The sequence below is a fragment of the Zalophus californianus genome, chromosome 7 (assembly GCF_009762305.2).
Source record: "Zalophus californianus isolate mZalCal1 chromosome 7, mZalCal1.pri.v2, whole genome shotgun sequence".
NCBI lineage: Eukaryota > Metazoa > Chordata > Mammalia > Carnivora > Otariidae > Zalophus > Zalophus californianus.
The window spans coordinates 41,447,429-41,473,796 of NC_045601.1; the positions used below are offsets into that span (position 1 = coordinate 41,447,429).

Below are 26,368 nucleotides of genomic sequence, written 5' to 3' on the forward strand. Positions count from 1 at the left end.
TACATGCAGAAGAATGAAACTGGACCATTTCCTTACACCACACACAAATACAGACTCAAAATGATTGAAAGACTTAAATGTGAGACAGGAATCCATCAAAATCCTAAAGGAGAACACAGGCAGCAACTCTTCTACCTCAGTCTCAGCAACTTCTTCCTAGAAACATCACCAAAGGCAAGGGAAGCAAGGGCAAAAATGAACTATTGGGACTTCATCAAGATAAAAAGCTTTTGCTCAGCAAAGGAAACGTCAACAAAACCAAAAAACAACCGACAGAATGGGAGAAGATATTTGCAAATGACATATCAGATAAAGGGCTAGTATCCAAAATCTATAAAGAACTTATCAAACTCAACACCCAAAGAATAAATGATCTAATCAAGAAATGGGCTGAAGACATGAACAGCCATTTTTGCAAAGAAGACATCCAAATGGCCAACAGACACATGAAAAAGTGCTCAACATCGCTCGGCATTAGGGAAATCCAAATCAAAACCTCAATGAGATACTACCTCACACCAGTCAGAATGGCTAAAATTAACAAGTTAGGAAACGACAGATGTTGGCGAGGATCCAGAGAAAGGGGAACCCTCCTACACTGTTGGTAGGAATGCAATCTGGTGCAGCCACTCTGGAAAACAGTATGGAGTTTCCTCAAAAAGTTGAAAATAGGGCTGCCCTACGACCCAGCAATTGCACTACTGGGTATTTACCCCAAAGATACAAATGTAGGGATCCGAAGGGGTACGTTCAGCACGATGTTTATAGCAGCAATCTCCACAATAGCCAAACTTGGAAAGAGCCAAGATGTCCATTGACAGATGAATGGATAGAGAAGAGGTGGTATATATATTCAATGGAATATTATGCAGCCATCAAAAAGAATGAAATCTTATATTTTGCCACAATGTGGATGGAACTGGAGGGTATTTTGCTGAGCGAAATAAGTCAATCAGAGAAAGACAAGTATCATATGATCTCATTGATATGAGGAATTCTTAATCTCAGGAAACAAACTGAGGGTTGCTGCAGTGGTGGGGGGTGGGAGGGAGGGTTGTGGCTGGGTGATAGACATTGGGGAGGGTATGTGCTATGGTGAGTGCTGTGAATTGTTTAACACTGTTGAATCACAGACTTGTACCTCTGAAACAAATACATTATATGTTAAAAAAAAAAAAAAAGAAGATAGAGGAAGGGAAAAATGAAGGGGGGGAAATCGGAGGGGGAGACGAACCATGAGAGACTATGGACTCTGAGAAACAAACTGAGGGTTCTAGAGGGGAGGGGGTTGGGGGGATGTGTTAGCCTGGTGATGGGTACTAAAGAGGGAATATACTGAATGGAGCACTGGTTGTTATATGCAAACAAAAATCTGCTTATCCAGTTTGCCGCATCTCTGCAAAAGATATCTTCTTTCTTACAGCTGCTCAAGCCAAAAATCTTTGGACTATCCTTGAATCCTCTTTTGTCTTATATTCTGCATCCAATCCCTTAGAAATACCTTTAAATTCCTTGGGCGCCTGGGTGGCTCAGTTGGTTAAGCGACTGCCTTCGGCTCAGGTCATGATCCTGAAGTCTGGGGATAGAGTCCTTGTTGGACTCCCTGCTCAGCAGGGAGTCTGCTTCTCCCTCTGACCCTCCCCTCTCTTGTGCTCTCTCTCTTGCTCTCTCTCTCAAATAAATAAATAAATAAAATCTTAAAAAATTTAAAAAAACACACTACATAGAATAAATAGACTAGAAGAAGCAGAAGAATGAATCAGTACCTGGAGGACACAGTAATGGAAAGAAATCAAGCTGAACAGGAGAGAGAAAAAAAGAATAATAAGAAATCAAAATAGGGTAAGTGATCTCAGCAACAACATCAAGCGTAATAACATTTGCATTTTAGGGATCCTAGAAGAAGAAGAGAGAGAAAGGGGGGCACAAAATATATTTGAAGAAATAATAGTTGAAAACTACCTGGATCTGGGGAAGGAAATAGAAATCCAGATCCAGGAGGGACAGGGAGCCCCCTACAAAATCAACCAAAGGAGGTCCACACCAAGACACAGAGTAATGAAAATTACAAAAAATAGTGATAAAGAGAGAATTTTAAAAGGAACAAGAGAAAAGAAAACAGTTACTTAGAAGGGAAACCCTTTAAGGCCATCACCTAGCTGATTTTTCAGCAGAAACTATACAGGCCAGAAAAGAGTGGCATTCAAAGTGCTGAAAGAAAAAAAAGAAGTAAAGAAAAAAAACCTGCAGCCAAGAATACCCTTCAAGGTTATCATTCAGAATCGGAGAGATAAAGACAAACTAAAGCTAAAAAAATTATGACCATTAAACCAGTCCTACAAGAAAGGTTAAAGGGAACTCTGTGAGTGGAAAGGAAAGTCCATAAGCAGGATTAAGAAAAGTAAGATGCACACAAGCAGTATAAAGTTAAGTATATCTATAAAAATCAGTCAAGACATTCACAAAATAAAATGATGTAAAATATGACACCATATACTTAAAAAGTGTGTGATGAGCAGGAGAGTAGTAAAGAATGGGTTCAAACCTAAGTGACCATCAACTTAATATGGATTGTTATACACAGAAAATGTTATATACAAACCTAATGGTATACACAAATAAAAAACCAGTAATAGATATGCAAAAATAAAGAGAAAAGAATCCAAGTATATCACTAAAGAAAGCCAGAAAAATGTGAGAAGAGAGGAAGAGTAGAAAGGAACAGAGAAGAAAAAAAAAAAAAAACATAAAACAAGTAACAAAATGGCAGTAAGTATATACTTTCAATAATTACTGTGAATGTAAATGGACCAAACACTCCAATCAAAAGACATAGGGTGACTGAATGGATAAAAAAGTAAGACCCATATATTTGCTGCCCTCAAGAGACTCATTTCAGACCTAAAGACATATACAGATTGAAAGTGAAGGGATGGGAAAGCATTTATTATGCAAATGGCAGTGAAAACAAAGCTGGATTATCAATATTTATATTGGACAAAATAGACTTAAGAATAAAGACTGTAACAAGAGACAAAGAAGGACACTATGTAATCATAAAGGTAGCAGTTCAAAAAAAGATATAAAAATTGTAAATATTTTTGCACCTAACATGGAAACCCCCAAATACATAAAACCACTAATAACAAACATAAAGGCAGTAACTGATAGTAATACAATAATAATGGAGGACTTTAACACCCCACTTACATCAATGGACAGATTATTCAAACAGAAAATCAGCAAAGAAACGATGACTTTGAATGACACATTGGACCAGATGGATCAAAACAGAGATATTCAGAACATTCTATCCTAAAACAGCAGAATACACATTCTTTTCAAGTGCACATGGAACATTCTCCAGAATAGATCACATATTAGGCCACAAAATGAGTCTCAACAAATTAAAAAAGATGGAAGTTATACGATGCATCTTTTCTGACCACAGTGCTATGAAACTAGAAATCAACCAAAAGAAGAAATCTGGAAAGAACACAAATACATAGAAATTAAATAACATGCTACTAAACAATGAATTGATTAACCAAGAAATCAAAGAGGAAATTAAAAAATACATGGAGACAAATGAAAATGAGCACACAATGGTCCAAAATCTTTGGGATGTAAAAAAAGTTGTTCTAAGAGGGAAGTTTATAGCAATACAGACCTATCTCAAAAAGTAAGAAAAATCTTAAACAACCTAACCTTACACCTAAAAGAGCTAGAAAAAAAGAACAAACAAAACCCCAAATCAGTAGAAGGAAGGAAATAATGATGGTTAGATTAGAAATAAATGAAATAGAAACTAACAAACAAAAACAATGGAACAGATCAATGAAATCAGGATCTAGTTCTTTGAAAGAATCAACAAAATTGATAAACCTTTATCCAGATTCATCAAAAAAAAAAAAAAAAAGGAAAGAAAGAAGAAAAAAACCCCACAAACAATAACAAAACTAAGGGAGAGGACTCAAACAGAAATCAGAGCTGGAAGAGGGGAAATAACAACTGACACCACAGAAATACAAAGGATTATAAGAGAACATAATGAAAAATTATATGCAAAATATTGGACAACCTAGAATAAATTGATAAATTACTAGAAACATATAACCTCCAAAAACTGAATCAGGAAGAAATAGAAAATTGGAATAGACTAGCAATGAAATTGAATCAGTAATCAAAAAACTCCCAACAAACAAAAGTCCAGGACAAGACAGCATCACAGGTGAATTCTACCAAACATTTAAAGAAGAGTTAATAACTATTATTATCGAAGTATTCCAAAAACCAAAGAGGAAGGAAAAATTCCTAATTCATTCAATAAAGCTGGCATTACCCTGATACTAAAACCAGATAAAGACACTACAAAAGAAAGAGAACAACAGGCCAATATCTCTGATGAACATAGATGCAAAAATCCTCAACAAAATATTAGCAAACTAAATCCAACAATAGATTAATGAAATCATTCACCACCAATCAAATGGGATTTATTCCTGGGATACAAAGGTGGTTCATTGTGTATATACAATAGAATATTAGTCATAAAAATTAATGAAATCTTGCCATTTGCAACAACATGGATAGACTTAGAGAGTATAATGCTAACTGAAATACATCAGTCAGAGAAAGATAAATACCATATATCATTCATATGTGGAATTTAAGAAAAATAACAAATGAACAAAGGAAAAAAGAAACAAAAAATAGACTTAACTATAGAGAACTTTCTGACAGTTACCAGAGGGGAGGTGGGTGAAATAGGTGAAGGAGATTAAAAGTACACTTAACATGACAAGCATTGACTAATGTATAGAATTGTTGAATCACTATATTGTACACCTGAAACTAACATAACACTGTATGTTAACTCTACTGGGATTAAATTTTTTTAAAGGCAAGAATAGAAGCACACAAATTAGACACTTTCCTCCCACCCAAGATCCATCCTCAGTCTGGGTGATTGTCCATATGGATGACCATCCAGTTTCTTAGATCCTGTGTACTTTAACCTCTTCACCTCAGGAACCTAATTCTTCTCCACTTTTATGACAACAATTTAGACCTTCTCATCATCTATAGATTTTCTATCTCTGAAATCTGTATTTCAAACACCCAAGGTCTAAACATACCTCACTTACTCACTCTTTCAACAATATTGATTTCACAACTACTATATGCCAGGCAATGTTATAGATATTCGGGATAATGTGATGAACAAGAAATACACTATGAGGAAAAACTGGCAATAAAAAGTAAACCAACAGGTAACAAGATAATTTCTGATAGTGATAAGTGCCAGAAAAAAATGTAAAAGGGTGATGAGACAGGCAATAATTATATAGTGGAGGGAACTACTTTACCTATGTTGGTTTAGACAAAGCCTCTCTGCGAATTCGCATCAGTGGAGTTACAAGGAGTAGAAAGAACATACAAAACAAGAAGAGGGGAAGGCCAGCTAGGTAGAGCAAACAGAATATTTAGAGGCCCTCTATTAGAAAAATCTTGTTTCAAAAACAAAAATGGAAAAAGGATAGTATGAAAAAATAAAAGATAGAAAGGAAGGAAATTGTACAAGATGATGGTAGAGAACTAAGCAGAGATTTGTGAGATATGGTAATTTTTTTTTTTTTTTTTGGATCTTATTCTAAATACAATGAAAGGCTCTTGTAGAATGTTAGGCTGGAGAACAAAATGTTTTTTTTATTTTTATTTTAAAATGATTACTCTGTTGTATGAAAGTTGCATTGAAGAGGGATAAGAGTAGAATTGGGAAAGCAATGAGAGGGTTGTTATAAGTGTCCAGGCAGATATAACGGTGTCTAGGACTGTGGTGCAGCTGGTGAAGATGAAGGGAGATAGGTGGATGGATTTGAGAGATATTTTAGCAGTATAACTAAAGGTATGCCCAGATTTGCTCTTGGATTGCACATTGTTTATAAAAGAGAGGACCCAAAAACTGCTCTTGGGACAAATAGAGGTGTTTTGTTTTGATGAAAAAGATTAGAAGTAGGAGTGGAGGATTGGGGAGTAAGTCAAGGGTATCATTTTGAATATGCTACATTTGAGCTATTCCTTTCAAATGAAGATAAATGTTAAGTAGACAGTTACTATGTAAGACACTGGAGCTTAGTTTATCAATACTGAGCAATTACTATGTGTCCAATACTGACCAAGGAATGGCTGAAAAAACTGAGGGAAAGAAGGCATGATATCTGAATGATTACCAACCAAGTAGTAGAAATGGTAGACTTACTATGTCTCTCCAGAAGGCAGACTCCAGAACACTGATGGATGGTTTGGTGTATAGAACTTTCCAATGATTAACACTTCTTATCTGTGGAAAGGATTTAAATTAGTCTTAAATTTAGGGTTAATTACAAAACAGTAAATTACCTTTCACTAGACTCTTTCAAACACAGAACTCTGGAACAGGATCACACATTAGTAGAGAGGCTGGAGGAGATCAAGATCTCTTTGGAAATCTCTGCCTCTAAAATTCTAAATGTTTTTTAGAGCAAGAACGTGAAAGAGAGAGGAACTAACTTCTACTCCTCGCCAAATATGTGCCAAACTAGTTAGGCAGCATTAATGTTTTAGGCCAAGTAATTCTTATATGAACTTTCTGAGTCAAGATTATTTCTGTCTTATAAATGATAAATATACATGAAACAGTTGACAAAAACAGAAAGCAGGTAGAAATCAAAATGTCTATAAGCTTTTACGCTGCTAGCTCGGGAATGAAGAATATGAGTTGGTCCTAGGACCAGATGCATTTCCCAGTATTTCCATCAGGGTATCACCTCAGGATGAACCAACCACCCAAAGGAGATTCTAATTCTGCATGCTTGACTCCTACCCAGACATCATAAGGGGAAATTTTACTCTTCATGTCCATTTAGGCTCCAGCAGTGGGAACAGAGACTGATGAGTCTTCAAGTCTATGTCTAGAACATGTGCTTGCTGCTTGGATGTAGAAACAGAGCTGAACATATCAATAATATAAATTCTATCAAAGGCTCTGCTCATGATCAGATAAAACAATTCTCATTTTATAGGAAAGAGTGAGCGAGGGGGAAGAGAGGCCACAAGTGTTACCCTCGTAGTGATCCCCTCATGGAAACATGAGAATGATTGTCTGAATACTGGGATTTCAGATTTCTTTACTTCTTTAATTACATATTGTTTGACCATATTATAGAGAATATGTATTAACTAAATGTATTACTATTACTAAAACAGTAATGTATGTTTCTGTTCTGTCTTTCAAAAACTTTTTGTGTGTTCTTCCAACCTAATGACTGTTCTGTCCCTATAAAACTTAGATACTATAAAACACCAATATTTATCATTCAAAGCCTAATTGAACTATCACCTGCTCTTAAATTACCCTCTGCCCCCCAATAATAATAATAATTGTACCTACCGTATACTTTAAATGACCTGTTTACTTGTTTTTCTTCCATGTTAGAGAGGCTGTCAGCTTCTTGGAGGACTTGGTCTCCTTCATCTTGTATCCCAGGAAGACAAATTGTGCCAATACATAGTAGCTGTTTAATATATATTTTTTGAATTGAATTAAATGCTATTTGCTAGCTGGATGCCAGTGGGTTGACGGGTAAGGAAATGAGCCATACCAAGGTCTTAGGGCTCTCATCCTAATCCCACAGGGCTTTGGCCCCCCTGGCCTAATTGATATCCCTGAGTCAGATGACTTTCCTTTAGCTCCAGTTTGGAGAAAACCAGCATCCTAAACATTCTGAGAACTAACTGGTAGATGGCTGCCCACCCAGAGAACAGAGCTTGCCTCCTGATGAGACTTTACCAATACTTTTCCTTCCTAGTATTTGTCTTTCAAACAAAGCTGCTTTCAAGAAAGAACTCTCTGCTCTCTGAAAGTACAGAGGTAATTGGCATTCCCCATGTGTTGGTGTATCTTTAATTAGAACACTGCAGTATGTTTTTTTTTTTTTCCTACACTTAAAAACCCCATGGGGCTGAGAATTTCACATTCTTTTCTCAGCTGAGAGGGGCACTTTTTAAATACTTCAATAAAATTTTATTTGGTCACTTAAAAAATTCTTGTTGAAAAGCAGTTGCAGTTTACTTGCCTTTTCTGGTAAAAGAGCCTAGTAGTTAGGAGCCCAGACTCTGATTTAAATTTCTCTCTAGCCTGGCTGTACCACCTTATTGTCTGACTCTAGGCAAGTCATTTGATCCCTCTGAGCCTCAGTTTCCTTATTTGTAGGATGAACCCATCTCATGACATTATGATGAGATTAAACATTACATATTTTATTTTTTTATTAACATATAATGTATTATTTGTTTCAGGAGTACAGGTCTTTTAAAGAGTGATTGGAAATAGTACAGTAAGATCAGTGATCACTAAAAAGTAGGTACTAAGTGTTAGCTCTTATTAACATTCTTACCTAGAAAATGTGATTGACCTAATTTAGTATAATTTTATGGGATAGTTTGAGAAATTAGGGTTAAAAATGTGCATAAGATCCATTTTGAACGGCTTGTTTCTCTGCTTAAAATGAAAAAGAAATTTAACCCAAATTAACAACTGAAAATGTGCTTATATGCAATAGGTTCTTGCCTCTGCTTTTCACTGAGAATGTGACCTGTAGTTAATAAGACCCTGCTTTGTTTTCATACTGTTCACTGAAAATCTCCTGCTGTCAATGTCTTGGCATAAGAGGTGTCTCCTACTGTCAGTGTCAGGATATAAGAACTATTTCAAGTCAGTCTTTTTTTTTTTTTTTAAGATTTTATTTATTTATTTGACACAGAGAGATACAGTGAGAGAGGGAATACAAGCAGGGGGAGTGGGAGAGGGAGAAGCAGACTTCCTGCTGAGCAGGGCTTGATCCCAGGACCCTGAGATCATGACCCGAGCCAAAGGCAGTCACTTAACCGACTGAGCCACCCAGGTGCCCCTCAAGTCAGTCTTAAGAATCAATGTATAGTCCTACCTACATATTAAAGTGAGATAATTCGGCCATCAAAAATTCACTGAGGGGAAAAAGTACAGTCAATGTGCCCTGAAGGATTATTTTCAACGACAGCCAAAAATAAACACCCTGCTCAAATGATCTCCTCTACACTTATGCTTTGCCTTAGCTCCCCACCTTATCGTCTATATTACGACTTTATGGGGCCTTGTACAGTGAAAAACATATGAAAGAAGACTGGCAAATGGTCTTTACATTCTTATCTCCCAATTCTCTCTTTAAATCATTCTAAGCAAGTTTGTGTTCTTACCATGCAGCTGAAATTGCTCTTGTCAAAGTCCCCCAAAACCTGCATCTTACAACATCTAGTTTCCAGTCTTCACCTTACTAGACATATGTAAGCCATCAGTAATATCTGACACATGTTTTTTCTTTTGTGAAACACTTTTCATCTTTTGGCTTTTAGGACCCAGTGTCCTCCTGGGTTTTCCCCTACTTCAATGGCTTCTCCTTTTTAGTCTCTTTCTCTGGCTCCTCTTTCTCCAAGAGACTCTAAATGTTGGTGTCCTCCATGCCTTTGGTTTAGCCTTCTTTCCCCTCTGACCTAACTCTCTCCCTAAACAAGTCCATCCCTTCTAATAGGCATAAATGTCATCAATGTGCCAATGATTCCCAAATTTATTTCTTTAGCTGTGATGGTTTTTAAAACACTTCCACAAATATTTTGCTGTACCACATGGTGGGATGAAATATAACTCCCCTCCCTTTGAATATTAGCCAAACTTAGTGACTCACTTCTAATGAAAAGAAGAGGCAAAACTAAAGCTGTAGGATTCCTGAGACTAGGTTAGGAAAGGTGATACAGTTTTGCCCTGGCTCTCTCTCGCTCTCTCTCTCTCTCAGTATGTGTACTGCTGGAACCCAGCCACCAGGCTGCAAGGAAGTCAAGCAGCCACATGGTTAGGCCATGTGTAGGAGTTTGGCCCCACCCAGCAGATAGCAGATGTCCATTATCATCAACCATCTGACAGGTGAGTAAGTGAGGCTTTAGATGATTTCAGCCTACAGCCTTCTAGTTTCCCTAGCGGATGCCAAACAAAGCAGAAACAAGTCCCCATCAAGAACTCCTCAAGTTGTGGGTTTGAAACAAAATTCTGTTGCTGTTATTTTAAGTCATTAAGCTTTGGGGGTTTTGTTACACAGCAATAGATAGCCAGAACCCTACGTAGACCCTAGAACCGGCCCACTCAACATCCCCACCTCAATGTATTATAGAAAATTCAACTTCTTGTGGCAAAAAAAGAACTCATGATTTCTTCCACAAAACTGACTCCTCCCACTTCTTCCCTATCTTAGAGGTACCACCACTCAGTCCATTGCTCAGGCAAAAACCTGGAAATCATCCTTGAATAAGGTCTTTTTCTCATACCACATATCCAGTCTATCAGTAACTATTATGTTCAAAGTATACCTCCAAGGTGGCATTTCTAACTGCTTCTCTCATCACCTCTTGTAATCATCACCACTATCTTCTCTTACAATATCTCGTGTAGTATAATAGCATGTTTACCCTTATACAGTCTATTCACTGGACAAACATCCTCTGCTAACATGCTTGAATGACTTTCTATCACACTTATCATAAAGTCTGGGTCCTTACCAAGGCCTTCAAGGTCACACATGAATGCGCCCCTGCCTTCAGCTCCAATTTTGTTTCCTACCACTTTTCACTTGGTTCCTTTGCTTCTGTCACACTGGCCTTTTTGCTTTTCCTAGAACAGTTTACATTTATTCCTGTTCCTGACTGGCTGATTTTGTGTGTTTGGAAGGCTCTTCTCCCCAAATCACATGACTTACTCTTTCAGGTCTCTGGCTCATACATCATCTTCTCAAAAAGGGCTTCCTCTATATTGCATATCCTCCATTGGCCCTTATTAGTCTCTATCCCGTTGTGACTTTTTCTCATCAATATACTTTTCCCTATCTGGAATCATATTTATTTGTCAACTGTTGACTCTTTCCCAGATGAGAATTTGGATTTCCTGAGCTCAGGGACTTTCACCATTTTTTGCATTACTACAGTCGTCAGTGCCAAGAGAAATTCCCGCTGCAGTTGTGAGCAGTCTATACATAGCAGGCAAATAAACTTTGTTCAATAAAGGAATAGTTTAATCAATTAATACGTGATGTTTGATTAGATTGGTTTAGATTAAAAATGTGTGAAATGTTTTATTGATATGTAAGCTATTTCCATCAAGGAGAACTTGTTCTTCCTATGATGAGGCCTTCTTTGCTGAATGGTTTGACTCCGGATTATTTCGAGATAGCTTCTGACTATGATGTTAGTGAGAGCCTTGGATGTAAAATAATAATTGGAACATTAAAATATGTAATGCAGCATCAATGCTGAACTTTACTTTGACTTAGTTATTTATATATTCACATGTACTTTTTTCTTATCAAAATATGGTTTTCTGGTTTAACTATTGTCAAGAGCTGTGCGGGATTTGAGATTTTACCCAACGTACAAGCTAAAAGTTAACCTGCCACAGATTTATGGATATGGGCAAAGACATAAGACCTGGGTAAGACAAAAGACAGTCTATTAACCACAACAATACCAGGAGCTGGGATAATAGCATTTTCTTGCACTGGTTCGCGGAACCTTAATTCCTGGAAGCCAACATGACAAAGTGGGTTGTGTTATAAAAGAGAAACCCCAAGTTTAGGAAGACCCAATCTTTTATGATAGACTGCAAGCAAATCTTTCCAGTCTTGCCTCAGAAAGAGACATTACCTTATTAAACTGCAAAATAAATAAAACTGCCCTGTTTTCCAGAAGGAGACACTATCTCTGTCTTCCAAAGCTATTTGCTTTGCAACAACTTTGAAAGGACAGTCCAGGAAAATGCTGTCATGTCTCTGCTCATAAAACATGCAGAATTCAAGTGACTCAGGCAGAATCGTCTCATGCTATGGACTGAGTATTTGTGCCCCTGCCCCCATTCATATGTCGAAGCCCTAGTTCCCAGGGTGTTGGCATTTGTGGGGGTCTGTGACAAGTACTCTGAGTTAAAAGAGATCATGATCTGGGCACCTGGGTGGCTCAGTCAGTTAAGTGTCTGCCTTCAGCTCAGATAATGATCCCAGGGTCCTGGGATAGAGCCCCACATCGGGCTCCCTGCTCAGCAGGGAGCCTGCTTCTCCCTCTCCCTCTGCCATTCCCCCCTGCTTATGCTCACTCTCTCTCTCTCTCTGTCAAATAAATAAATAAATAAAATCTTTAAAAAAATAAAAGAGGTCATGAAGTTGGGACCCTCATGGTGGAATTAGTGCCCTTATTAGAAGAGACATCAGAGAGCTTGCTGTTTCTCTCTGAGTGAGTACGGAGGTCATGTGAGCACACAGGGAGATGGCAGCCACCTACAAGCCAACAGAAGAAGCTTGCTGGCACCTTGATCTTGGACTTCCCAGCCTCTAGAACTGTGAGACATAAATTTATGTTTTTTAACCTCCCCACTTTATGGTATTTTGTTATGGCAGCGTGAGCTAACTAAGACATCTTCCAACAGGTACTTCCTTCATATGGTGAGTTTGTTTTTTTTTTTTTTTTGAAAGTTTTTCTTAACACAGTTAACTAATAAAAATATTCTGGCTAAGAACTATGAGAAAAAAATACTATTACAGAAGAAATGTCAAAATATTATTTCATTAAATGAAGTACAATTTCATTTTTAATTGACTATAGGCTACTTAGTAGTTTGTTTAGTCATTTTAAAACAAATAGGTTTTTATTACAGAACAAGAAATCTAGAAATAATATAGAACTGATACATTGGCTCTTGATGCATCAGAGACCCACACTTCTATAATTTTTCTGCTTTGCCCACCTCAGTGTGTTGATAAGATACGCTGTGGAGCGTTGGTCCAGCCATAGCGTGTGGTGCCAGGAAACAGAACTGAATCAGTAGTCAAAACGTCGGTGCTGCCATGTAGTGCTAATGTTAGTTTCACCAAGCCATTTTATTTCCCTGAGTTTCTGTGTGCTGAACTGCAAAATGGCAACCATGGTCATATTCATCCCTTATACTTCAAAGGATTATCATGAGGAATGCAAATGCAAATGTGAATGTTGACAAGGAGCTGATTTGAGTCTTAAGCAGAACTATTGTTTTCATAGCATATTTATCATCTAAATTATAAAGAAACACTAATTTAAAAATATTTTGAGGTGGTGATTTTCAAGAGACCAAGGAGAGACTATAAATCTGTTGGGTGTATAGCTATCACTTTATCTATTCTTATCCTTCAGGCTCGAGCACCAAAGCCACATCAAAGTATTTGCTACTCCAGAGAAATGCCTTGAAATTTTAAACTTCTGGGACTTTACACCAACTCCTTCTATTGACAACACTCTGTCCTTTCAATCTATGCTTGATATTCTTTGAGACCAGGTTAAATATTGTCTCTGGAATCTCTTTCCCAGATTCCTTGGGCCAAGTGGGCTCTTCCATTGTGCCCATTTGGTGGTTATTAGAGTGCATGTGTATCTGTTTATCAAACTGAGTAGTGAACACATTGATGATTAAGGATCCCATTTACTTTACCTTAGAATTCTCAGTACCTAAAAGTGTGTAACACTTAGTAGGTGTTTAAATTATATTTCATGAAGGAAAGAGAGAGAAAGAGAGAGGATGGGAAGAAGGAAAAAGGATGGGAGGGAAGAAGGGAGATGGGAGGAAGGGGAATTCCTTAAAATTTAATACCTGTTTTTGATATACATTTATTATGGCATTATAGATCAGTGCAGACTCTGGAACCAGATACTTGAGTTGAATTCTAGCTCGGTTCCCTATCAGTTATAGGCCTTGAACATATATTACTTATCTTTGCTGTGCCTCAAATTCCTCATCTATAAAATAAATCTAATATTAGCAGCTATTGATAAGGTTTTTTTGAGGATTAACTGAATCAGTCCCTACAAACAACTTAAAAAGTGTGTCTATCCACTCAATAAGCATTGGCCATTGATTCTGACATTGATGCATCTCCCTCCAATACCACTACTAAATAATATATGATGACTAATTACATCTTCAGAGATTAATGATTTTTCAGAAGTCATCTTTGAGATTTCCCTTGTTAATGGATATTTTGATTAGGCAGTAAGCCAATTTCATTAGGAGAAGGTTGTAGAGAATATGACTATAAGTTTTGGGAAAGCTATCCTTTGTTTGAAATGTTAATTGTGCCCATTGTTACATAGAACTCTCCAAGTTTATTTGCACTTGTGCTATATGTTATAATACTCTTGGAAAATACATCTTGCTGGGATTCACAGAAAAACTAAAACAACTTTCCATCCCTTTACTGAGCTTTCCTGGAGATCCCACTAATTTGAAAACTAATGCAAAACTCTCAGTCAGATATTTAGATTGATCCAATCCCTCTCAAAGGCAACAATTAAGACTTAATGAAATTTCCAGGGCTTTCCTAAATCCATAAGAACAGATTTTAGTATTGTCCAGAGTGCCCTTTGCTTTACAGATGCAGAAGCCTCATGGAGAGGCATGGAGTCTAAGACCACCCAGCCACTCAGCAATGCCAATTCTTCAACACAGGTTTCCAGATTCTCAGAAGCTCTTAGGTTCATGGTACTAAACAAAAACGATCAGATGCTACATCTCCTTTCCCTCCTAATATCAAACTATTATTAAACATATTTCTCTTTCTGCTTCAAAAACCCATATTTTAGACATTAAATATAAAGTAAAAATTTCTGGTACTGCAAGAGATAAAAACATGGTAGGAAATTTAAATATTAGACATTACAACAAATGATGGATTTTATTATTTTGACTTTTGTCTAATTTTTTTCTGGGCATAGATAATTGAAAAGTACATATATGTTTTGAACTGTATGTTTGAGGGTGCAGATGAATGCTTGGGAATGCTTAAATTTTGTTTTAAACAATAATGCTACACACTCCTGCAGCCTGGATTTCATGCCAGGAACGTGTATCATTTTCTTTTAAATGGCCACCTATGTTCATCTTCTAACTGGTCTGGCATTGGCCCCCAGATGTTGCCATAAGTCTGTCATCCCCTAATGAATATCTCAGTCTGTGCACATTCCACACAAGGACCCTACGTGGAAGGTAAAACGTGCTGCATGACACTGTGACACTGTCTGGAGAAGGATGTTAATTCTTTGTGAACATTCCCACGGAGAAACCTGACCTCTGTTCATCACAAACAGGAACTTTTTCTCTTTTTTTTAAACCGGAAGGTAGAGTGAGAGAGGAAACAATGTTGATTTCTGGGAGAAGTGGTGCTGGAAGTCCAGTTTGCTGGCTCTCGGAACAATGATGGGAAGCCCCACAGAGCATGTCCTTTTTACTCAGAATAATGGAAAGCACTTCCACTCCTCTGCGGAAACAAGAGTTCAAAGACAGGACACAGCGTACCCAAGCTCTGGCAGCTTTTGAATAGTCCCTCCCACCCCACTCCCGCCACTTGGTAAACTGAAAACAGACTCTCTTCTACAGGTAAATTGATGGGATATGGGTCTCATTTCTATCTCAGCATGCTATTTGCCTTTGGGAATGAAACAGACTGGCCTCTCTGGTCCCAGTTATTTATCCAGTAAATGTACACTAATCACCTTCTCTGCGTTGAGTTAGGCAGTGTGGACACAAAAATGAGTACGATAACTCTCCTTGCCCTCAAGGAATGTACAATCTAGACAGACACTTGAAGAGCATGCCATTCTTTAGAGCAATTACACAACATGTAATCAAATTGCTACGAGTGAGCAATCGTTCTCCTGTTAACTGTGCTGGAGAAAAATCTCACCTAAGCTCTGAAGGGCTTGGCAGCAAGCAAGAGGCAATGCAGTTTTCGTCATCTGGGAAGCACACTAGGGGGTGCTTGGCCACAGGAACAGCAAAGAATTAGACTTAACTGAAAAATGTGAATGAATCTTTAAAACACATAACGAGTATGCGTAAATTAAAAAAAGAAAAAAACGGAAAAAACTCGAATACCGCACATGTAAAATAAAATGCATACACACAAAGCAACAATGCCCACTTACTATACAAATAAAAGGATATATGGAAGCACATTTAAATGACAGCTTTTTGTATAGAGGGCCATGGGCATGGAAACTCAAAAGGGATTAGATAAATAAATTAATTAATTAGTTATTAATAAAACAAGAGTACCTTCATAGATTGATGATTATGTCACACAAACTGAGTAACAACTACTCAACTCTCAACCAAATTCCTAAAAAAGAAAAAAAGCGAATTGAAGTATAAAGCAGCAAGTGTGTTTAGAATGCCCTGCTATTGCAGAGGGGTTAATAAAATCAGTTTTGGGGATCCAGGAAGGTGTTTTGCAGGAGGTGACATATCCAGATGGAGACTTACACACTTACTCTAACAGCGCAGCCATTTCTTCTACCACATAATGGCTTGTCCTTGCCCTTGAATCCGAATTTAACTGTGTAAGTTAAGAAGCTCTCCTCTCCACTCACATTGAAGGTATCTTCTCTTACTCGTTCCAAAGTAAGTAGGTGGTACTACTGCAGATTGGGAAATAGCTCAAGGATTAGCGGGCTTTAGCTTCTCACCCGGATTTACATGGCCGAGAGAGAGCACAGGAAGTCCAGAGCCCATCCTGCTTGGTGCCCTGCCTTGCATCTCGCAGGGGCTCTGAGCTTATAAATTCAACCTGGTCATCCTGTTCCAATTTTGTACCCCAGGCTCTTGCACTGTTTGCTTGTTTGTGTTTTATTGTAAGACACAACCTTGCATTTCCCTTCCAACAGTCTGGTCCTTTGGCTTACTCTACCATAGTCTAGCCAGGTGAGGCTTACTATTTGATTCCTTCGTCTTTCTGGGATTGTGTGCTACCAATTCTGCCCAGAGTCCTCAGGAACCAGAATCTTGCCATGAGCTAGCCGCACAGCTAAGCCCATGGCCTACGGTGAACAGTCTATCAAGGAGAAATCCACCTACTCTGCCTTGCTAGACCTCCCACATGCCTTCTTGCCTGTTGACATTGATCAGTGTGTACTTTTTTTCACCTTAGTCTCTTTGTGACTGCTCTGCCCGCCAGTCTGGCTTTTCTCTGGGACTGTGATGCTGGGGAGGCCCTGAGTGTATCTGACACAGTCTGGTGGAAGAGGCAAAAACGCAAGCGGTTCGACTCTGAAGCCAGGTTTTCTAGGTGCAAATGTGAATGTTTAGTTAATTCACTGCACAGGCAGAAGCAGGTTATTTAACCTCTCAGTGTGCATGGGTGAGGAGAGGCATGTTATGTCTTAGGACTCCAGGTTTTTATAAGCATTAAAAGGACTGATATGTGCGACGTCCTTATAGCAACATCTGGCATGAAGCAAGTATTATCTCTAGGTTTTGTCCTTTCTGGGATGCTTGTCTCATTCCTAACAGCTTCAGTTCTGGCTCTGGGAACTACCAGGGGAAAAAAAATTAGATGATACTTTTTTTTTTTTTTAACTAAAAAGCATTGTTTTTTTGGGGGGAGGGGAATGAAATGCAGTATAGTGAGACTAGCCCAGAATCTGATTTCAGATGACCCAGGTCAAAGTCACAGCTGTCCCTTCCCCTTTGTGTGGTACTGGGGAAGTTTATCTCTCTTGGCCCATTTCCCTGTTTATGGAATGGAAATAATAATGACCTCTACCTCCCAGGATGGTTGTGAAGATTCAGCAAGGTAAAGCTTGTGAAAGGTCTTTTATGGTGTTATGCTAATATTTGTTACTGTTGTCATTGTTATCTGTCATTTGTTTCAGGCGACTAGAAACTATGTCATAATACTTCCTGTAGAGTCAATGAGTGATAACCTTTGTTAAATATTCTAGGAACAAAGTTAGCCTTTCATGATGGTTAAATCTCATATTTTGAATTAACTGGCTCAATTCACTGTGACTCTAGAGAAAAAAAATGAAGCTAAGCCCATTACTAATATATTATCTTTCAAATGTGAAAAACAAGAACCTCATACACACACACACACACACATTTAATTATTCCCTTGTATTTCTCACAACTTACTCTTCAACAGTTAGTAGAATCAAGAGGACAGAGCAACTGAGAAAAACCAAGACTTTCCTAGAATATATATTGGTTATAGCATTTAATGATGACAGCAATCCTAGGAAGGAGAAGATACAGTGCTATACCTTTGTGTAGATGAGACCCAAGGGAGGTGGGAATTTCCATCAATATCATCTGGTTAATTACTGGTGAATTTGAGGGCTAGAAGCCAGGTTGCTGGACTTTTGCTCCCTACGAAGAAGAAATTCTAGAGTTCTTTTTCCATATAAATCAAAAAGAATTTATAATCCCTGTTCTTTGCAAAGTAATAAACAAAGCATAGTAAAGGGATGTGTATGTGTTATTTTGGGAGGAGATGGGGATATAAGGGGGGTCTCATTTCATATACATACCTGATCTGAAATAGTCTGCTCTCACTGGAGTACATTGCAACGCATTTAAGCAGTATCCCAGGCTCACTAAAAAAACATTTTCCACATGTGTCTACCCTGGAATCAATCTTTTTGTCCTCTGATGCCCGGAGCCATTTTTGTTGGATGAATTTATGAAACCTAACCAATATGGGTAGCAAAAATGAAAATCATGGCAGTTCTTTAACATTAAGCATCCGTGAGTGAGAGCCATGAGCACTAGGTCATTAATCTGCTCAACACAATTTTAGTTTGAGTTCCAGGTATTTCCTTGGATGGTCCCACTTGGGTCTTAAAGGGAGGGAGGCTTTCAACGGAGAAGACTGTTTAGGACAGTCAAGGAAAGCAACCTGGATAAAACGAGACTGAGTAGCAACCCAAAATGATAAGATAAATAGGAACTCAAGAGGCCATGAGAGTAATTACTAGGTACTTTCCACTTCTCAACACAATCTACTGAAGCTGTACTTCCTCAACTTTTCTCAAACTGTTAAATCTTCTAAGTCTGTGTAGATTATTTACTGGAAAAAGAAAAGATATTTTTTAAATTGCAGTATTATTTATAAACAGATTGATTATTCTTAGTATCACAATGTTACTAACTTGTCTCTATGACGCTCAAGTATATTTATGCATGTAGTAAACCTTAATTTCAAACTGCATGAAGTTTGAATCATAGTAGTAATCGAAGTAAAAATCATGCAAGCAGATACATATTTGTTTGTCAGGGTCTAGGGAATACTGAGTCAAAGACCCATAACTATATTATAGATTCAAAGAACAGACCGTTTTTGTTTTACCAACTTACTGAGTATTCACCCAACACATTCCTGCTCAGAGTTTTACCTAACTTATCTTACACTCTTTTTTTCTTTTTATATATAGAGTTTTTAAATAACTAAAGTGTTAAAAACTGAACAGCACTTTACCCGAATATTAAAATATAGGAAAAATGGCAAATGATAGTTTCTTACATTTAAAAAAAAAAAGTACCAACTACTCTGGAACCAAACCCTTTGAATTCAAAGTCAGGCTCTGCCACTTATTGGCTTTGTGACTTTCCTTAAGCTTCTTAAACACTCTGTGACTCAAGGTTCCATAATTGTAAACTAGGGATAATAATAGTATTTGACTTATAGGATTACTATGCAGAATGAATGAGTCAATATTTGTAAATCATTTAGGACAACTTTTAGGGGCACCTGGGTGGTTCAGTCGGTTGAGCATCTGCCTTTGGCTCAGGTCATGATCCCAGGGTCCTGAGATCGAGCCCCATGTCTGGCTCCTTGCTCAGCAGGTGCTTCTCCCTCTCCTTCTGTCCCTCACCCCCCCTCGTGTTTTCTCTCTCTCTCTGAAATAAATAAATAAATAAATAGAATTAAAAAAAATAGAAAAACTTTTAACACATAAGTCTATTAAGTCCTAAATATTTTTTGTATATATGTACACATACATAGGAATACATATTCATATATCTTTGTGTATATACTATACATATATGAATAAAGAAACTATGACATCAAATTTCTCAGTATGTCTCACTGAAGTTCAAGTATTCATGAACCTATACATGTATTAGTGCTTAGTATCTTTTGGAAATTTGGTCTTTCAAAAACTAAACATACAGTGCATCTGAAAATTCTGACTTTTTATTATATTTATTTTTAAACACTGAAGTTTAAATTTAATTATTACTGAAATATAAAAAGGAGTTCAGATATTATCTTAAGAAAACTTGAATTGGACAAAGTCTTTATCCAAAAAGACAACCTTTGGCTAGTCTTAAAAAAATTTAGTGAGGTAACCATTGTCAGCATGGGTTAGCGTATAGAACATTGGGATGAGTTCCTATACATATATTTTATGTCCTTTTTGTGGCACCTAGTGATCCACTGTAAAACCAACAAGTCCTTCCTCACCTTCTAAATCTATTATTCAGTCACCAACACTTGTCCTGCATCTAGAAGGTTTTGAACTGATCTCTTCTCCTCCAGTTGTTCTGACACTGCCCGAGTTCAGATCCTGATCGTTTCTCACATGAATTACTTCAACAACCTCTTGCCTCTAATTCATGCTATCTTATGGCCACATTTTATCTCGCTGACCCACAGATCTAATTACATGACTTCATCACTTCAAAAATTCCAGTGTCTCCTCATTGTCTCTAAAGTACAAAGTGTAAAACCTGCTGCACAGTACCCTTGGTCTGCCAAAAACTCGCTCTAATTTGCCTTTTCTTTGCCATCTTATGCCATTTTCTTCTCCCTTATGCCCCTCCCCAACCTGTCACTAGATGAAACTAGTCACCACTCTTTGAACAAACTATGCACTCTTAATACCTCCATATTTCTCACTCATGTTGTTTTTTTGCTTCTGATGCTCTCTTTCTTACACTGAATTTAGAAGAATGTTAGTTGAACTTTAAAACTCAGTTTAGAATGTGTTTCTCTAGGGGCACCTGGGTGGCTCAGTTGGTAAAGAGTCTGCCTTCAGCTCAGGTCATGATCCCAGGGTCCTGGGATGGAGCCCCACATCACGCTCCCGGTTCTGCGGGGAGCCTGCTTCTCCCTCTCCCTCTGCCCCCCTCCAAGCTTGTTCTCTCTCTCTCTCTCAAATGAATAAATAAAAATCTTTAAAAAATAAAAAGTAAATAAAATGTGTTTCTCTAAAGACTTTCCTTAAATCCCTTCTGAGCTCCCATATCACTTTACATATGTAGTTTTTATAACAATTTTTATTGCAATTGATTGCTTTATCTATTTGTCTTCCCCACTCCCTATAAAGCCAAAGGGCCAGACATGCCTAAACATCTTGCAACCCAAGCCCACACTGACCTGGGTGATAGTAGAAGTTTAATCAGGGTGGATGTGTATATGCCTGTGTGTCTAGTGTTTTAATGAAGAAAGTGTCAGTTTCAGTTCTGCAGCTAACTGGCTGCATCTCTTTAGAAGAATCTTAGTTTCTCTTGGTTCTTTAAGTTGAGGAAATTATGTAATAGGTCCTTTCTGACTAAAACTTTATGATTTATAAGAGTAAAATAGAAAATAATTGCAAACATACTGAGAATAAAAATACCCTATCAGGTTAACAAGTACAAATGTTCTTATGTATAAATCAACCAATATTAACATGTTTCAACTAATTACCTAATCAAGCTAACATTAAACGGAGATTTCTTCTTTGTTATACTTTTTAAAATTTGAAACCCTTCCATGAGATTATTAATAAATGTGATAAAAGGAAAGAAATGAAGAAGGAGAAGGGGGAGTGTGTGAGAGAGTGGAGAGACTGAGAGCACCCAGATCAACAGAGTGCTGTTTTAAATATTTATTTGTAGGATGATTGGAGTTTTAATTAGGATGAAAGTGGCGTTTGGAAGAGGAAGTCTAGTGACTGGGCTTCCACATTCTACAGGATGCTTTCCTTAATTAAATGAGATATTGGAGGAAATGATCTTTGAAACCTATGACTGGCAAGTATCTTCTTTTCAGAGACGACAAATATAAAAGAAAGAATGCATAATTTTTGTTTGACTTGAATCGGAAGATAGAAAATAAATTGTAAGGAGTTATAAATATCTCCAGATAAGTCTCAGTGAAGTTTCCATTCACTTTTCCAATTAAGATAGTGTTCATAACAAAAAAAAAATTTTTTTTTTTTTGCCAAACCACAGTGAAACTTTAGGTGCAGAAATTTTTTTTAAATCTTATTTTGTGATCAGATCCAAAATATTATAAATAATTGTTCAATTTCATACACTATTGTTAGCTATTATTGCTACTCTCAAACCAAAGATAACCAAGTCCAGAGAAACAAAGCTGAGTTCAAGGCCGTTTCTTTGTATTCTTCTCCTGTTTTCAAAGCGTTATGCTAATTACACTGAAGAATACTAAAGAATTGGAAACAAAGTCATTGACCCCAAGAAAGACAAAGGTAACACACAGAAAATAAATAGACAACAAAAGCAAAGCCATAATCACATACCTACAAGCACTACATGAGTGCCAAGTTCTACAAAGCTGGGAGCTAATCTCATAGGAGGGAAGTTCGTCTGGGAAGGCCTCTAGCAAGGTCTTGGAGAAAGCCAAACTCGGGTCATGCAGCTGAGGAATGAGGGCCTTCCAGGCAGGGCCGCTACTGGACCAGATGTGTGCGGAAGTTGCAAGTAGCTTGATTAAAGTGAAGAGACTGAGATGTGACTTGGAAAGAAATAGTACTGGCAGGGATTCGTTTGGAAGATGATTGGATAATCTTAACATTTAATCCAACCAGAAAAGAAGAGCCAGGGTTTACACAATAAATTTTTCATCCTTGCACTCCCACAATCAAGACTGTACTATTCTCAGTTCCTTAGTGGATATTATTCCAGATCTCAGTTCCTCAATTTAGTCTTCAAAATTCTCCAGAGAAGTCTGAATTCTTATTCAAGCATTCAAGACTCTTCCCGATATGGTCCCAACTTAACTATCCAGTCCGATGCCTTATTTCTCCACCATAGAAACCTCCCACACAGCCATGATGAAACTAAGGACTGAGGACATTTCTTTGTATTCTTTTGCACAATAGTATGCTTCTTAGCATGTCTGCCATTGCTTTCTATTTTCACTTTTGCCTGAAATGCCTTCCTCTCTCTTACCACTCTGGGTCCTCTCCATCCATCACAGTCCAACAGAGCTCATCTTCTGTGAAAACTTCCCAGCCTTCCCAGCCCACGGTGATTTCTAACCCTGTACACGTTCGTACTTATTGTTTGTAACACCTTTTTAGCACTGAAAAACTGACATTATATAGTTATCTCTCTGTACACAATTTATGTGTGCTTAAAAATAGATAATAAGCAACTGGAGGATAGAAATTTCTCTTATATTTTTCATTACCCACAATTCCTTGTACATTTTAAGTGTTCAGTGAAAATGAATATATTGTCTTCTTAGAACACATGAGAGTGGGATTGTTCCCTTCTTTTAGTGTTTTATCTCAGCACCTCGTTTGGCAACTAATACATCGTTTATTATATTTTTGTTCCACATAAGTAGATTGAATGAGCAAATGATAATATGGCAAAGTAAAAGAAGCATAGGCTCTGAAATCAGACCGATCTAGGTTCAATTCTAGCTCTTTCTACTATAAGCTTTGCGACAACCTCAGACATATTCTCAAGCCCTTAAGATGTATTTTCCTGCATTACCAATGAGGGTAATAACTATCTCACTTGCAATATCTTTGTTAGATAACCTGCAAAATTCTAGGCACCTCAATAAATATATTATCTATTATTAAAGTTCTCCACCTGAATTTCCCCATTAATCATTAGACGTTTATACTTCAACAGAGAGAAATTCCCTTGCTCATTTCATCATTTAAAATTTTCCCACATACCTTAGAAATAACTATCTTATCCTTTCTTTAGCAGACTATGTCTTCTCCTCCTTCCTTTAAAATACTCATTCTCTTAAGGTTCACACTATAAAATTTTGCTTCTCACTACTACCTAGGTTCCATCACCTGCTGATATCCATGTCATTTTCCCCTATTCACTGAAAATCTGAGCATCTGGTCACTATTTTCCTCCCTGCTACCATTACAATCATCATTTTTGGCAAACCCAAGCCCCAGGAACAGACCTAATATTCTCACCTCTCAGTTCTTTGACCTCCCATCCAAAACCTTTCTCCCTTCACCACAACTTGGCCACTGACTCCCTTGTTTATACCTTAGACCTTGGCACATAGTCTCTGAAACACTGATTCTAAACAACTCGTTCTGACAACTACTTCTTACTTTTCCAGTTGAATTATTATAGGTGTCCCACTCCAACAATATTTAATTCTGCTGGAACTCTTATCTGTTGACTCTTCCAACAGCCCCCTCATGCCCTTACTTTCCTACTAACCCAACAGAGCTTTCATGCTTCCTCAGTGAGATCATTCCTTTGCACACACCCTCAATTCTCTTGCCCTCGAATCCTTCTATTGTAACCCTTTGCAAAACCCCAAGTCAAGTTAAATCCTATTCATCACCTACCAGAACACTTGAACATGGCTGGAGAAAAACACACAACCAAAGTGAAATTTCACTTAATTATATGACCCAAAAATCTCTCGGGAACAGGAAACATTTCCTGAAAATGCCATTATACTTCTCTAGCAAAATCGCTTTTCTACTATCCAAAATAAATGTACACTATCTTATCTCTGGTCAATAACCTATTAATGCCTTCCTGACTTTGCTTCATACATAATTGACAAAATAAAAGTAATAAAACAAAAATCCATCTTTTGTCAAATCTAACAATCCTATGCATTTCTGTTTATAAACTTTGCCTTTTCTCCTATTACACTGGATGTTATGAGGGCAAGAAACGCCCCCCCTATGCATCCCCAATCTCTCTTACCTAATCAAGATCCTTATTTGTACAATAACCCCCTTTATGCTCTGTATTACCCATTTTCCACTTTATATCCCATACATAGGTAATATTCCTAAATACATTTTTACATCTACAGAGACATGCAGAGGCTCCAATTTCTCTCTGGCTCCTGTTCCATTCCTCTGCTATGCTGTATAGAAAAGCCCTTCAAAACAGTTGCTTATGTGTACTTTCTCCAATTCCGCTCTTCTGAATTCTCTTTTTCGCCTCCTCAATCAGCCTTTTGTCTTTAGTCCTTGTCAAAGTCACCAATGACCTCCAAATTGCCAAATCTAATGATGAATATTCTGCCCTTATCATACTTGATCTCTCTGCAGATTTGTATGTAACTGACCTCTCCCTTCTTAAAACGTTTATTTTACTTCGCTTTTCAGATGCTGCTCTCTTTTAGCTTTGTCGCTACCCTCTTTCAGTTCCCTTGACTGCAGCTCCCGCTTCTTCTACCTTCTGACTGTTACAGTGCTTCAGGGATCAGTTTTCTTTTTTTCTTTTAATTTTCTTTTATTATGTTATGTTAATCACCATACATTACATCATTAGTTTTTGATGTAGTGTTCCATGATTCACTGTTTGCGTATAACACCCAGTGCTCCATGCAGAATGTTCCCTCTTTAATACCCATCACCAGGCTAACCCACCCCCCCTGCAGAACACTCAGTTGGTTTCTCAGAGTCCATCATCTCTCATGGTTCGTCTCCCCCTCCGATTTCCCCCTTCATTTTCCCCTTCCTACTGTACTCTTTTTTTTTTTTAAACATATAATGTATTATTTGTTTCAGAGGTACAGGTCTGTGATTCAACAGTCTTACACAATTCATAGCGCTCACCGTAGCACATACCCTCTGGAGTGGTGGGGGGTGGGAGGGATGGGGTGGCAAGGATCAGTTTTCTAACTGCCTATACAATATATACACAGATGTCAATGAGCCATCTCAAACCTAATATGAACCTTTGAATCCTCAAACTCACCTCTTGTCTTGCCCAATCAAGTTAATGCTGCTACTCTTTGGCCAGTCAAACCTAGCGATCATTTTTGATTTCTCTTTCCCACTCACTGTACTTTCAAACCACCTGCAAATTTTGGTGGTTCTACCTTGAGAAAAACCGGTTTCTTTGTTTTCACTTTTGACCTACCAGAGTCTATGCTTTCTTTCTACAACAGTCAGAATGATCTGCTTAAGACATAAATGAAGTCATAACATTATCCTTTTTAAAAATCCTTCACTTCCTTTCCTGTTATACAAAAATGAAAATCAAATTATTACTTATTCTTGTTGTTACTTGTATCTGGAATTCTCCCCCTAGATTTTTGTATGTGTCAGTCTTTTTCATTCTTCAGGTCCCCGATCGAATATCACCTCCTCAGTGAGTGTCCTCTGAACACCTTATGTAAAATATGCTCTGCTCACAATTTACCATCTCTCTACCTGTAAAACTGGCATCCCCTTGTCAGTTCAGATGAAAGAATGAACACTA

General features: G+C 37.7%; 1 long non-coding RNA gene across 5 annotated transcripts in view; it reads right to left on the reverse strand.

The window, feature by feature from the left end:
- The window catches only part of LOC113927520, a 107,658-nt gene extending 99,763 nt beyond the window's left edge, over positions 1-7,895 (reverse strand). For all 5 annotated transcript variants that reach the window (XR_003521656.1, XR_003521655.1, XR_003521652.1 and 2 more), the window contains exons 1-2: positions 7,433-7,895; positions 6,263-6,343 (exon numbers count right to left, since the gene is read on the reverse strand). This is a non-coding gene — a long non-coding RNA (uncharacterized LOC113927520). The remainder of the gene's footprint in view (positions 1-6,262; positions 6,344-7,432) is intronic.
- Positions 7,896-26,368: the final 18,473 nt, after the last annotated feature.